We start from the raw sequence: 15,455 nt of genomic DNA, 5'->3' as shown, positions 1-15,455 counted from the left end.
ACACATCTCTTCACTCAAGATTTCTGCTGAGTGAATTAGTGAAGGAGTTTGGTGACCTAAGAGTGCACTGTCTTGGTCTTTCAGGGCAAAAGAAATAACTAATTGTGTGAAATCCACTTTTTGGAGACGAGGATAAATGACATGATCTACCCAGACCTAAGCATTGTGTCCTACAAATCCAGGAAGAAATAAAACACCCATCTGGTGGTGGGAACTACTGGAAAGTACCAGGTTGTAAATTGCTGAGAAGGAACAATCTCCGGTGCTCAATTCTGTAACACTGTCCAGTTGCTTTGACGATAAATGTCTGATGTGAATCTGTTTCTATCAGCAGAGCCATATATTATAAGGTGAGGTCAATCAATGTCATCCAGAAAGGCCACACATTACGGTGATTTGAGGAGAAAGAGGCAGTGCAATAAGGCAAACCAGACCGGATCAGTGCATTTGCAGACTCTGAGCATAATTTCCACTGTAATTTTATTTAGCAACACCCAGATGGAATATAAAGAGATTTCTGTGTTTTGTTTATCTTGACATAGATCATACTTGTGGTTAAATTAGCCTTGCAAAAAGTTTTCTTGACTTTTTTGGCCCATCCACACTATATTTGGTTTTAAAATGTGTAAGAAACTGCTGACATTTTACAAATGACACCTCCATTTAATTACCCCCCACTTTCTACTGAAATCCCACCACTCAAAATGAAGGTCACTTCTAATTTAATTAAATCAAGCATCTTGCAATAGTAAGCTTAGTCCTCAAATCCTGAAGGCACTCAAACTCTGTTGGAATTATAATAATAGTTAACCTGTATTGAGCAGTTACTATCAGTCTATTTACTTGTATAAAATTATTTATCCTCATAGTGATTTTATAAGATTAGTATGGTTATCATCTCTATTTTAAGATGGGAATCTAAGGACCAACAGGTTAAATGACTCATTCAATATCTCATCCTAGACAGGAAGAATGGTTTTAAAAGCAGATAGTCTTGCTCCAGAAGCTGGAAAGTTAAAAAGAGAGAGAGAGCATATTTCTTTAGGTCAGTTAACTGCTTGGTTTTATTCAAGGTTCATTTAGTTGACTCAAATCTCTCCTTCAACACCACCCCCATTAATTATTTTAAAGGCACTAAAGTAAATACACTTTCCAAAAGTTTACCTTTAATTAAAAAACTACAAAACACTTTTATCACTTCTTTATGTCCTCTTTTAGTCTTCAACACATTCATATTTTATGTATTTGTAATTATAGCAATCATAGAAACTTTATATTCTGCGTTTTCAATTAATAGTATATCATAAATATTTTCTATGCTGCTACATATTATTAATGATGATTTTAAATGACTTTATAATATTCTCTGCAGTTAACCTACTAAGTTGATTCAACTATTCTGCTATTGTTAGATTCACAAGGTTACTTAAATTCTTCTACAGTCATAGGTAATACAGCAATAAATATTTTAACGCTCATAGCTTTATGCTTCAATTTGAATACCTTCCATAGGCTACATTTCTAGAAGTGGGTAAAAAAGCATAAATGACTGAGTGTAGTTGCTGCTACCATGGCAATGAGTGAACCTGCCATTTCCCCCCAACCTCACCAGCAATGGCAGTGAGCTATTTTCAAGTAGTTGGGTTAATTTAGCTACAATGCTGAGTGTGAGTTATGTATTTTTATTTCATTGCTTAGTTGAAGTATAACTCATTTTAGAAGTAACAAGAAATATATTTTAAAAATTAAAAAATAATCTTCTAGCTAACATCATGCAGCTTACATTCCCCGGCCCACACACCCAAACACCTAAGCTAGGCCCTAAGAGCACTAAATTGGATTAGGGAGAAAAGCAGTTTTTTTAGCTTTCTGCTGTCATTAGAAAGTGCTGCACTATATTCTGACCTGGGTAACCTTAGCTCTCAGAGGACCTATATTATGTTTTCATTGTTAAGATCTCAAGGCACATTTTAACAGACATCCTTTGTTAAAAGGAATTGAGGGAGTGGGCAATGATGTGGTACAAAGGTGAAACTAGAGACTCATTATAATAAGGGAAGATGCTAACACAACTCCAAATTGACACCAAAGTGAAAAATCTACTCTTTCCTCCATGAAAAACCATCTACATTGATTGTTTTTCTTGCACCATTAAAGGTCAGAATGAAAAATACCTCACTCTTTAAGATGGTCCCATAAATAGGGTAGTATTTTGCTGAGAGTAAGGATTTTTCCACACAGCTCTAATATCTTATTCATCTCCTCCCCTCTGCAAACACAAACAGCGTGGGCTTTATGAATAAACCCACTACAAAGGAAAGGCCACATGGGACCCTTGGCACGATCATTCACAGGGACTAAGTGCCTTGCTATATAGTCCTTAGATTATGGGAATTATTGTATAAAGCTGATAGTTTTGTCATTTTCCTCAACACACACATCACATTACCTGAATTCCTTTCTTTATAGGGCATAAATAAGATGTAAAATGACACCACTGAACATTGCAAGGCCCCTTCAGGAATTAGATTACATGAGAGGAAATGAACAGGTGAAATCTGTATCAGTGATCATTTTTCTTCTTCGCACATCAAAGGCATCTCCAGAGCAGTCACTATGGTGTGCATTGTCATCTTTGTTGTAATTAATGTGCAAAACATAAGGTCCAAAGAGAGTTCTTGGGCCTCTGGGTGCTTTGAGAACACTTATACGCTGTAACTCACTGCCTTAAATTTTCATAGGCCTTATACATTTCAAAAGAGTTGATTTTTTTCCTTTATAAATTCTTGTGTTTGTAGGTTGTAGTTTTTTTTAAAGTAGAATAGCTTCTGTAGCAATAAAATGTGATTTTATTGAAGGCCTGCTTTATTGCTACTGAACACAATGCATTTATTATCTATGTTGATTTTCTCTGAGGAAAGTCTAAGAGCAAAAGGAAATCTCTGCATTCCAAACATTCACGTCAGTGTGCTGACATCCCCATGGCTGAAACATTCACACCCATAACAAAGTTTGATCTCTACAAGCTACCTAGTAAGGGTAGGCAATATCAATTTCCTTTTCTAGATGAAGAGAGAGTGTCCCTCAGTGGTACAGCAGGGTCCTCCAGTTAATGAATAGTAGAAGGGCTTGGGATCACCATGCCTTGCTCCTGTGGCTACAGCACCCTGGCTCCACTGGGAATGAAGTGACATCTGAGATTCCAGACCAAGTGTGGGGTGGAGGGTTAGGACCCATTCCTCTCCACATTCCACATATTGCTTGTTCCCTTGAAGCAGGGTATGGATCCGAGGTCAACGTTTGCACACTTCAGTTTAGACTTTGCAGACAGTTCCCAATCATTCTAAATCTTTCTAGTTTCTTCGTCTACTTACATTGGGCTATCAGGAGGCAAATAAGGGCTGCAGACTAAATTCCGGAGTATGTTTTAAACACTTTTTTGCATAACTGAAGGCAGGAGGCCAAATAGGTTATACAGTTAGTGAAAATATTCAATTCCTAGGAAAATGTTTGAAGACAAAAGGGCCAAGAAAGATTTGAATTTGCTTAGGACCTTGCTGGATTAAATCCTTAGATTTGTGCAAAAGGAGTGTACTTTGAAAGCTCATTCTAATACTCTGTCCATGGAACAGAATTCACCATAATCCAGATTCTTTTTGGATCTGAGTGAAGATACCTATTTGCTCAGTTGTCAAATGGACTCCATTATAAGGAGATTTCTTGGAAATTAGCCTTCTTTTGCTCTCCCCCGCCTTCTCGTACCCCTAATAGTATCATAACAAAATTTCTATGTATATAGGACAAGGAGTCCAAGGCAATTTCTCTGAGATATTTTTGTTCATTATTCTTTGCATATAAATGTACCACAAAGGTCATGGGAAAATTGAAATGACAGTAATTTATTATATATTACCAAACTTCGGTGTACAATTTCTCATCTGTTTTCAGTGGTTCTCCTTATCTTCTTCACACTGTTGAGTCAGGTGAAGGACAAAGGTGTGTCATTAGAGAAAACTTATCTTGGCAATTAGGAGTGGTAGAAAAGAAAATGTCCTGAGGAGAAGGAAAGTGCAGTGACATTTAACAACTAGTAACAACTTCTGGCAATTTGATACAATTAAACCTTCAAGGCCATTTCATCCTCCAGCCTTACACAGAGGTTCCGCCCAGGCAAAATGAAGGGGGAAAATTAGGTAATTACATGGATAACATAAAAACTCTCTTCTGCCCCTGCCTTCTTTCTTTAGGGAAAAAAAGAGAAATATTGGTTCCTAACTTTTGTTTTGCACAAAGATCCATATTGCTTGAGTGGTGTGTGTGTGTGTGTGTGTGTGTGTGTGTGTGTGTGCGTGTGTGTGTGTGTATTCTCATATAGACAGAGCATGCCTCATCCTGTCGCTGCTATGATATTGAGTGTAGGTTGGATAGTCTACATTTGTAGTGGCCAAGCTGAGCATGTCATATACAAACCCTCTTACTTATTACACTTATTTCCCAACTAATATTGGGAGACACGCTTTGTCAGCAGTGCATTCTAGAGTTGTAGCTGGAGCAGTTTTAGTTCCCTGCTCCCCCGCTCCAGAACATTGTTTAAGACAACAGTGCCTCCTTCCAAGATGATGGTTCAGAAGGATTGATGTGTGAATAAAAGTCAGCTGCCCGGCCAGTGTGGCTCGGTGGGTGAGCATCGACCCATGCACCATGAGGTCACCAGTTTGATTCTTGGTCAAGGCCCATGCCCAGGTTGTGGGCCCGATTCCCAGTGGGGGGCATGCAGGAGGCAGTCAATTGATGTTTCTATCTCTCTCTGCCCCTCTCCCTTCACCTCTCTGTAAAATAAATAAATAAATAATAAAAGTCAGCTGACTTTTTAAAATTATTTTGAGTGAATAAGTGTTACCAGAGTTCACAGCTCCCTCACTACTTAAGCTTTTAGAGGCTTAGCACTATAACTGACAACTCTGGAATATTTTGAGAAGTCAGGAAAAAAAACACAAAACATTTGTATTTAAACAAAATAAGGAAGAGGGCCTCCGTCTTCAGGGCATATGGAAATATAGTATTTAGAGGAATAAATTTACTTCATGTGAGTGAGAATATTGTTTTTCTTTTCTTATTTTCACCTGTTTCTGAATTGCTGAGGTAAATGCATATTTAAGAACTATCACTTAACATGCCATAAGTCATATTATATTATACACGACTGGTTGGAATTGTTGAATAATAATCAAAGTACACACATCTGGAATGTCAGGCAGTAGCCTTCCAGCCCAGGCTTCTACCTCCTAGAGCTTTTGTGGACAAGAAAAGGCAACAGAAATGAAGAAAAAAAAAATCAAGCTAAGCAGGATCAGTGAAGAAGTATCAGTGGGGTGATGGCATAGTCAAGGATTTGTGATCAGAGACCTTCATGACATTTTCAGTATAACAGAAATTAACATGCGGTGCTCTCCCCTTGAAAAGACATGACTTGAATCTGTGAAAGATGTGGAAAAATCCCCTCAGCCTCTCTCTGTGTACATAGACCCTTCTAATCTGCTACTAGACAATGTGGCTGACTTGAAAATTCAAGTTAAATTAAACATCCGTGAGACATTTTAAGTGACTAAAACTTTTGAGGGACCACAAGCAAAGTAGAATCTGATCCTTTTAATTAGTTTACTCTAACAAACTCCATGAAGTGGACCAATGTGGTTGGACCTAGGCTGTTGTCCATACTATAAAGCATTTGAGATGGCTTTTTATGATTAACTCATAGGATACTCTCTCCCATGTGTGATAGATGTGTACTCACATGGAGCCACAGCCAAATGGGAAGCCTCAAGTTATTTTATTAATAGTTGGAAACATGTCCAATGTCCTCTCATTGCACAGCTTTTCTGGCAAGTTGTGCTGGAGCATGTGGTCTATTCCAGGAGGCTCAGCGTCTACTCTTCCAAGAAGCGGTGTAGACAAGGATGGACCGTCTATCCAAGAGCAGGGTCTTTCATGCTTACCTAATGGAAAAAGAAAGCACCTACTCTGTTTTAGGGACTGGGGATAAAGTATAAAGCAAAAGATATATTGTCCTTCTCTTTACACATCTTATAATCTGGGCAGAACATACAGGATGGAAGCTTCATTCACTATGACAGCAGGTTTGTCCCTGAACGTGAAAGATATCAGGGTCTCATGGGGGTTTCCCTAATTGCTTCAATGAGACATTTGTGAGCCTGGTCACAAGTAGTCTTCATACCCTCTCTGGAATCTGGTTCCTGAGTATAATCTACATCTGTGATTCTCAAAATGGTCCCCACACAAGCAGAGCCAACATCACCTGGTAACTTAGGCATGCAAATTCTAGAGCCTTACCCAGACTTACTGGGTCAGAAACAGTGGGGTTGGCACAAGGCGATCTGTGTTTCTATAAGCCTCAGAGGTGATTCTGAAACATTCTAAAGTTTGAGGAACACTGTCCTAGAGGAGTGCTTCTCAAAATACTGGGCATACAAAAATTCTGGGGATCTTGTTAAAATGTATACTTAATAAGAGGGGCTTGTGGCTAGAAGCATTTCTAAGATACTCCTGGGAGATGCCAATAGTTGCTGGCGTGGGCACCACACTTTGAGTAGCAAGGCTTTGGGTGTTCTTGTTGCTGCTGATATGTATAGTTTAGAGAGTTTTAACCTGGTAGTAAATGTCTTCCCTCTTGAAGAAGGAAGTATTAACTCCTTCCTCTGGGCACCTACAGACATTGAAATCTGCTTCTATTATATCATTGGTCATATTTTAATGTAATTATTTGTTTTCTTCTCTTTATTTCCCATTGGTTTATCAACTTGTTGAGAGCAGAATGGGTAATATAGAAAGATTTTTTTTATCCATATCTATAGCTATATCCATATAGCCTGTCAACAAGAGATGTATTAAAACTCCCTGCAAGTAACTTCTGTGTTACTTATTTGGCAACCTTCTGACAGTTGATTCCTGCCAGCTTACGGTGGACTGGCTAAATTCATGAGGCTGAAATTCTTCAAGCACAGCCGAAGGAAGAAGAATGCTTGGTCTTAAATGGCTATGTGTCTAGTGGAAGGTAAGAGTGAAATAAAGCTGATTTCAGTCTGGCTCCTGGTGAACTGAGGCTAAGGGGTGTTAATAACTTTCCTTTTTAACTTAGAAGTTGGCAGTTCACAGGAGAAAACCCAGTTCCTACGTGGAGGGTTTGGCAGTCACAGTACTCTTGTTTTATCCACAGTGGAAGCTAGAATTATTTTCTCCTTCTCTTCAGAGTAACATGACCAATACTTTTTAAGCCTGTTCCCCTTTGTTAGTAAATTCCTGGTAAGGATAGAAATGTATATGTAGCCAATGAACATATCCAATATTATATTCTAAAGAACCCTGGCCAGTGAGGTCAGCTCTCCACTGTCTCATCTCTCTCATATGCTCAGAGGAATTCCCTCTAATAGTGTGAAGATTGGCATCACTGAGGAAATGGCCCAGGGACAAGGCTAGGGATATATGTAATATCCAACTGAAGTAATCCCAGCTTCATCCAAAAGAAAACCTACTGGAGGGATTCAACCACTTGTCTTTGTAGAAAGCAAGTTCCACATTAAAAGTGGCCAGTTGATAAGAATTTAGTGAAGAATATTAAGTGAAATTAAGTGGTCTAAATTTACCCATTTTAAGTTAAATGAATGGTAAGGGCTTGAAAACACATCTTTGCAGATGCAGATTCTATTTATTGCAGTTATAGATTTCCATGATGCCCGATAAAGATCTCCAACATTAACAGCAGTGCCCAAAGCACTGTTTACTAAAAGACCTAGATAAACACATCTTTCGTCCACATACTACAGAAAACAGTAGGTCGTATTGCATTTTTATTAGATGTTTAATTATCACAGTCTTTACAAAACATTTTATCTATGACTTCTAAATTCATTTCACTTGAGATCACAGGAGTTAGTCTATTAGAATGATTTTCAGTAAAGTCTGGCTTTAAATTAAGACCATCTGGCTTTCACAGATCGAGTAGCAAGTAGGAAAGCTATTGTGCCATCCAGACCACCAGAACTATAAATTGATTTGAAGCTTTGGCCCTGTGGAATGTATTCTTCTCTGGGCAGCTATCCAGAGACAGCAATAAAGAGGACAATTACCTTGTTTTTTAGTCATCCTCTCGCATACCAAAACATTTCTTTTTCAAGTTTATATTTTAAAACAAAAATTTTTTATTAATGTTAAGGAATCATCTTTCTAATCTTTATTACATTGTCAGTGGATATTTTGCTCTTGGGAGAATTATTAAGCAGCGCATGAACCTGGAAAAGCATGTCTGAAATCCTTATCATCACCATTCTCCTGTCTTAGAGTGGGTGCCAGGGAACTGAAGAGGTACCCTTCCTTCTGGAGTCTCCAAGCAGGGTCTGGAACAGGAAGACTATTATCTTCCTTGAAAAATCTGTGATAATATCATATGTCATCAGGAAACCATAAATTAAAACAACAGGATACCACCACACACCGATTAGAATGGTCAAAATCTGTGACACTGACAACACCAAGTGCTGGTGTTGAACTCTTACTGACTGCTGCTGGAAATGCAAGCGGTGCAGCCACTTTGGAAAACAACTCAATGTACTCTTCCCATATGATCCAACAGTCATACTCATTGTTTACCCAAGGAGTTGTGCATAGCATCTTTATTTATAACTGCCAGAACTTGGAAGCAACCAAGATGTTCTTCAGTAGGTGAATGAATAACATAAACTGTAATTCATCTAGACAAGGGAACATTATTCAGCATTAAGAAGTGAGCAAAAAAAAAAAAAAAAAGACAAACGAGAAATGAGCTATCATGAATTAAGATGGCGGCGGGCAGGACCAGAGGGAGGGTGAGTTTGTGAGAGAGTGAGCTAGTGTGTGAGAGAGTGTGAGTAGACGTGAAGGTGGATGACCAAACTCCTGCAGTACAGAGACGCGGAGCAGAAGGTTCCTGTGCTATGGACAGGAACAGCCAGCTACCTCAGTAAGAGGCTCTTCAGGGAGCTTCTCCCTTCGCCACCTGGAGGTCCCACCATTTTGGAACTAGTTACTGTGCCTTCTAGTTACCCACTGGAACTGCAGGGTGCTTCAGCACCAAAGAGGCATGTGTGACCCAGCAGGGACTATGCCATCCAGTCACCCATGGACTTGCAGAGTGCTGAAGCAACAGAGAGGTCTGTGCGATCCAGCAGCCCATAACATAGGCATAGAGCCCAGTCCCCAAAGGGACTGTGCAATCCAGTTACCCACAGGACCTGCAGGGTGGGAGGGCACCAGAGAGGTCTGTGCGACCCAACTGCACACAAGATAGGTTTAGAGCATGTGAAAATGGAAGCAGAGTGAATGGAAGCTACACGGATGATCTCCTAAGACAAAATGGGAATTACAACTAAAATAAAGACAAATACTCAGAAAAAAGCAACAGAAAAGCAGCAGGACAGGACCATATAACCAGGGACACTGGTTGGATCTGTGGAGGCATGAGAGGGTGGCAGGCTGAGAGCCCAGGGACAGCAGCAGTCTTAGCTGTGAGCAGCACCCTTGGGGAATAAAGACCAAGCCCGCTCCACAGCTAAGAGAGCCAGGACAGAACGCTAAAATAGACACAGCCGCTCACCTGGGGGCTACAACAGAGGGAGGCCAGACTGGGCTGGAACTCTGTGGGGACACCCGGGATTTGGAGGGCACTCAGAGTCTTTGCTGAGTCGTGGCCACAAAGGATGGTGGCCAGTGTGCTCCTTCCAAGAGCTGTGGGGAAAAGCAGCAGCCTCCCCCATCTCAGAGAGTCAGCCTTTCCCAGGTGAGGCAAAGAAATGAAATTGAGGCTCATTAACAACCAGCATCTATCCCACCCTCTGGAAATCCTCTTATGAAGAACACCAGGGCTACATTCCAAGGCACTGAGTAAACTGAGACTACTAGCCTCCAGGAAAAAGCTAGAGGATAACTGAATCTTTCCTAGCCTTGCAATTCTACCCAGGAAAGTAAGACTTGACAGTGGTGTTTAATGTAGGCCCACCCAGGTTTATCCAAACCCAGTAGAGGAAGCCACAAACAGCAGAATGCCAACACCCAAAGGGATAATTTGGCAGGCTCTAAAACACACTGAGATAGCCAAAATGGTGAAACAAAGAAACAAATCCCAAATGAAAGAACAAGAGAACTCTATCCAAGATGAGATAAATGAAAGCAAATTATCAGAGGTAGAGTTCAGAACCATGATCTTGAGGAAGCTCAACAGCATGAGTAAGGACATCAGCACCATGAGTAAAGATATGGAAACATTGAAAACCAACCAAGTGGATATGAAGAATGACATAGCAGAAATTAAGAATACATTGGAGGACTAACCAGCAGAGTAGAGGAAGCTGAGGATGGGATCAGTGAATTAGAAGACAGGGTAGAAAAATTTAACCAATCAGAAAACCAAAAGGAAAAAACAATTTAAAAATGGGAAGACAGCTTAAGAGAATTGTGGAACAACTGGAAATGTAATAACATTGCATCATAGGAGTCCCCAAAGAGGAAAACAATGGGCAAGTGTTAGAGAATATATTTGAAGAAATAGTGACAGAAAACTTTCCTAACTTGGTGAAGGAAGAAGGCATTCAAGTTCAAGCAGCACAGAGAGACCCAACTAAGAAGAACCCAAACAGGCCCACACTGAGACACATAGTAATTAAAATGCCAAAAACTAAAGACAAAGAGAGAATCCTAAAGGCAGCAAAAGATAAGCAACAGGTTACCTAAAAAGGACCCCCCAAAAGGCTCTCAGCTGACTTCTCAACAGAAACACTCTAGGCCAGAAGGGAGTGGCATGAAGTAATCAAGATGAAGAAAAACAAGGATTCGAATCCAAGACTACTCTCTCCAGCAAGGCTATTATTCAAAATAGAGGTCAAATAAAGAGCTTCTCGGACAAAAGAAAAAAAAGAAAAAAAAAAAAGGCTAAGGAAATATATTAACACCAAACCAGCACTGCAAGATATGCTAAAAGGACTGCTATAATAGGTAGAAGAAACAAGAAGAAAAATAGAACCACACTAAACAATAATGGCAATAAATAAGTACATATCAATTATCACCTTAAATGTGAATGGTTTGAATGCTCCAATAAAAAGACACAGAGTGGCTGACTGGATATGAAAGCATGACTCACATATATGCTGTTTACAAGAGACCCACCTCACAACAAAAGACTCACATAGGTTGAAAGTGAAGGGATGGAAAAAAATCTTTTAAGCAAACAGAAAGGAAAAAAAAGCTGGGGTAGAAATACTCATATCTGATCAAGTAGATTTCAAAATGAAGGGCATAACCAGAGACAAAGAAGGTCACTACATAATATTGAAAGGATCTATCCAACAGGGAGCTATAGCCTTGGTAAACATACATGCACCCAATCAATATAGTACCACCAACATATATTAAAAATCTTTTGGAGGACTTCAAAGGAGAAATCAACAGCAATTCAATCATAGCAGGGGACTTCAATACACTGCTGACATCACTGGATAGATCTTCCGGTTAAAAAATTTAACAAGGAAACACAGACTATAAATGAAGCACGAGATCAAATGGATTTAATAGATATCTACAGAGAATTATACCCCAAAACTGCAGAATTCACATTCTTCTCAAGTACACATGAGAAATTCTCAAAGATAGACCACATGTTAGGGTACAAACTAAGTCACTACAAGTTCGAGAAGATTGAAATCATATCAAGCATCTTCTCAGATCACAATGGCATGAAACTAGAAATCAATTGCAATAAACATGCAAAGACATTTGAAAACATGGAGGCTAAATAGCATGTTATTAAACAATGAATAGGTTATCATGGAGATCAACGAAGAAATTAAAAACTTCCTAGAAACCAATGCAAATGAACACACAACAGCACAAAATTTATAGGATGCAGCAAAAGCAGTTCTGAGAGGAAAGTTCATAGTACTACAGGCCTACTTCCATAAACAGGAAAATTTTCTAATAGACTATCTAACTGCACAACTTAAAGAACTAGAAAGCAAACAAAAAGAAAACCCCAGAGCAAGTAGAAGAAAGAAAATAGTAAAGATCAGAGCAAAAATAAATGACATGGAGACCAGAAAAACAATTCAAAGGATCAATGAAACAAAGATCTGGTTTTTCGTAAAGATAAACAAGATTGATGGACTCCTAGCTAGACTCACCAAGAAACAAAGAGAGAGAACCCAAATACACAAAATCAGAAATGAAAGGGGGGAAAGAACAACTGACACCACAGAAATACAAAGGATTGTGAACAAATATTATGAACAATTATACGGCAACATATTCGACAATCTAAGAGAAATGAACAAATTTCTAGAAACACATAGTCTCCAAAAACTGGACTGGGAAGAGATAAAAAACTTGAACAGACCAATAACAATAAAAGAAAGATACAATCAGGACTCTCCCAGCAAACAAAAGGCCAGGCCTGAATGGTTTCATAGGGGAATTTTACTGAACATTCAAAGAAGAACTAATACCCATTCTCCTCAAACTATTCCAAAAAAATTTAAGGAGAAGGAAGACTTCCAAACTTGTTTTATGAGGCCAGCATAATTCTAATTCCAAAACCAGAAAAAGACATTACAAAGAAAGAAAACTACAGGCCAATATCCCTGATGAACATAGACGACAAAATCCTGAACAAAATACTAGCAAATCGAATCCAGCAATACATCAAAAAAATTATTCACCATGACAAAGTGGGATTCATCCCAGGGATGCAAGGCTGGTACAATATTCACAAGTCAATAAATGTGATACACCACATAAACAAAATGAATGATAAAAATGATATGATCATATCGATAGATGCTGAAAAGCATTTGACAAAATCCAGCACCCATTTCTGATAAAAACGCTCAGTAATCTGGAAATAGAGTGATCATATCTTGACATAATAAAGGCCATATATGAAAGAACTACAGCCAACATTATACTCAATGGGCAAAAACTAAAAGCATTTCCCTTAAGAACAGGAATAAGACAAGGATGCCCACTTTCGCCACTCTTATTTAACATAGTACTGGAAGTCTTAGCCACAGCAATCAGACAGGAAGAAAAAAAAAAAGGGATCCAAATTGGAAAGGAGGAAGTGAAACTGCCATTATTCACAGATGACATGATACTATATGTAGAAAACCCCAAAGACTCCATCAAAAATTTACTAGACTTAATAAATGAATTTGGAAAAGTAGCAGGATACAAAATTAACGTCAAGAAATTGACGGCATTCTTATACACCAATGATGAATTCACAGTAAGAGAAACTAAAGAAACAATCCCATTTACCATCGCGGCAAAAAAAGTAAGATACATAGGAATAAACTTAATGAAAGATATAAGGACCTATTTGCAGAAAACTACAGGTCATTGAAAAGAGAAATAGAGAAAGATATAAAAAAGTGGAAGCACATACCTTGTTCATTGATTGGAAGAGTTAACATTATTAAAATGTCCATATTACCCAAAGCAATCTATAGATTCAATGCAATCCCCATCAAAATAATAACATCATACTTCACAGAACTAGAACAAATACTTCAAAAGTTCATATGGAACCAAAAAGGACCGTGAATAGCCACAGCAATCTTGAAAAAGAAGAACAAAGTTGGAGGGATCACAATATCAGATTTCAGTTTATACTACAAAGCCACTGTAATCAAAACAGCCCGGTACTGGCACAAGAACAGGCAGATAGATCAATGGAACAGAAAGAGAACCCAGAAATGGACCCAAGGCAATATGCTCAATTAATATTTGACAAAAGGGGCAAGAGCATACAGTGGAGTAAAGACAGCCTTTATAATAAATGGTGTTGGGAAAATTGGACAGCTACATGCAAAAAAAAAAAAAAAAAGAAACTACACCATCAAGTTACACCATACACAAGAATAAACTCAAAATGGATAAAAGACTTAAATGTGACTCATGAATCCATAAAAATTCTAGAAGAAAATGTAGGCAACAAAATTTCAGACATCATATGCAGCAGAATTTTCAATGATACATCATCTAAGGCAACAGAAACAAAGGAGAATATGAACACATGAAACTACATCAAACTGAAAAGCTTCTTCACAGCAAAAGAAACAACCACCAACATGGAAAGGCAACCCACTCAATTGGAGAGCAAAATTGCCAACGATACATCAGATAAGGCTTTAATTTCCAATATATAGAGAGTGCTCATACAGCTCAACAAAAGAAAGACAAAGAACCCAATTAAAAAATGGGTAGAGGAACTAAATAGACACCTCTTCAAACAGGATATACAAATGGCTAAAAGACATATGAGGAAATGCTCAACATCGCTAATCATCAGAGAGATGCAAGTTAAAACAACTATGAGGTATCACCTCACACCTGTCAGAATGGCCTCCATCAACAAATCATCAAACAACAAGTGTTGGCGAGGGTGTGGAGAAAAGGCGACTCTAGTGCACTGCTGGTGGGAATGCAGACTGGTGCAGCCACTATGGAAAACACTATGGTGTTATCTCAAAAAATTAAAAATTGAACTGCCATTTGACCCAGTGTTCCTGCTTCTTGGAATATACCCTAAGAAGCCTGAAACACCAATCAGAAAGATTATATGTTCCCCATGTTTGTAGCAGCACTATTTACAATAGCTAAGATCTGGAAACAGCCCTAATGTCCATCAGTAGACAAGTGGATAAAAAAGTAGTGGTACATATACACAATGGAGTACTATGCAGCTATAAGAAAGAAAGATCTTTTATCCTCTAAGATGACATGGAGAGACCTGGAAAGTATTATCCTAAGCGAAACAAGCCAAAGAGAGAAAGACAAGTGACATATGATCTCACTTATTTGTGGAATATAATGAACATAACAGTCTGAGGAATGGTGTAGTCCCAGAGATGTGGAAGTGGTGTACATACTGACAATTCCCAGAGAGGGCGGGTAGGGGGGGAGAGATAAACCACAGAACTTATATGCATGTATGCATGATCAATGGACATAGATAACAAAGCTGGGGACAGGGCAAAGAGGGAGGGGGCATGGGGTATCAGTCGGGGAAAAAGGAGAAACATCTGTAACAAAAATAAATTAATTAATTAATGAAAAAATAAAAAGAAATTAGCTATCACAACATGAATACATGGGGGAATTTAAATCCATGTGATTAAGTGAAAGCAGCCAAAATGAAAAGCCTACATACTGTATGATTCCAACTATATGACCTTCTGGAAAATACAACACTATGGAGACAGTGAAAAGATCAGTGGTTGTTAAGGGTTAGGTGAGGGCAGTAGAAAGTATGGGGGAATAGGCAGAGGGTAGAGCATTTTTAGAGCAATGATACTGTTCTGTTTGATACTATAATGATGGATATATGTCATTATACATTGGTCCAAACCCATAGA

Source organism: Molossus molossus, unplaced genomic scaffold, assembly GCF_014108415.1.
Source record: "Molossus molossus isolate mMolMol1 unplaced genomic scaffold, mMolMol1.p scaffold_m16_p_14, whole genome shotgun sequence".
In the NCBI taxonomy this organism is placed as follows: domain Eukaryota; kingdom Metazoa; phylum Chordata; class Mammalia; order Chiroptera; family Molossidae; genus Molossus; species Molossus molossus.
The sequence above is the reverse complement of the archived record's forward strand: the minus strand, read 5'-3'. Positions refer to the sequence as shown.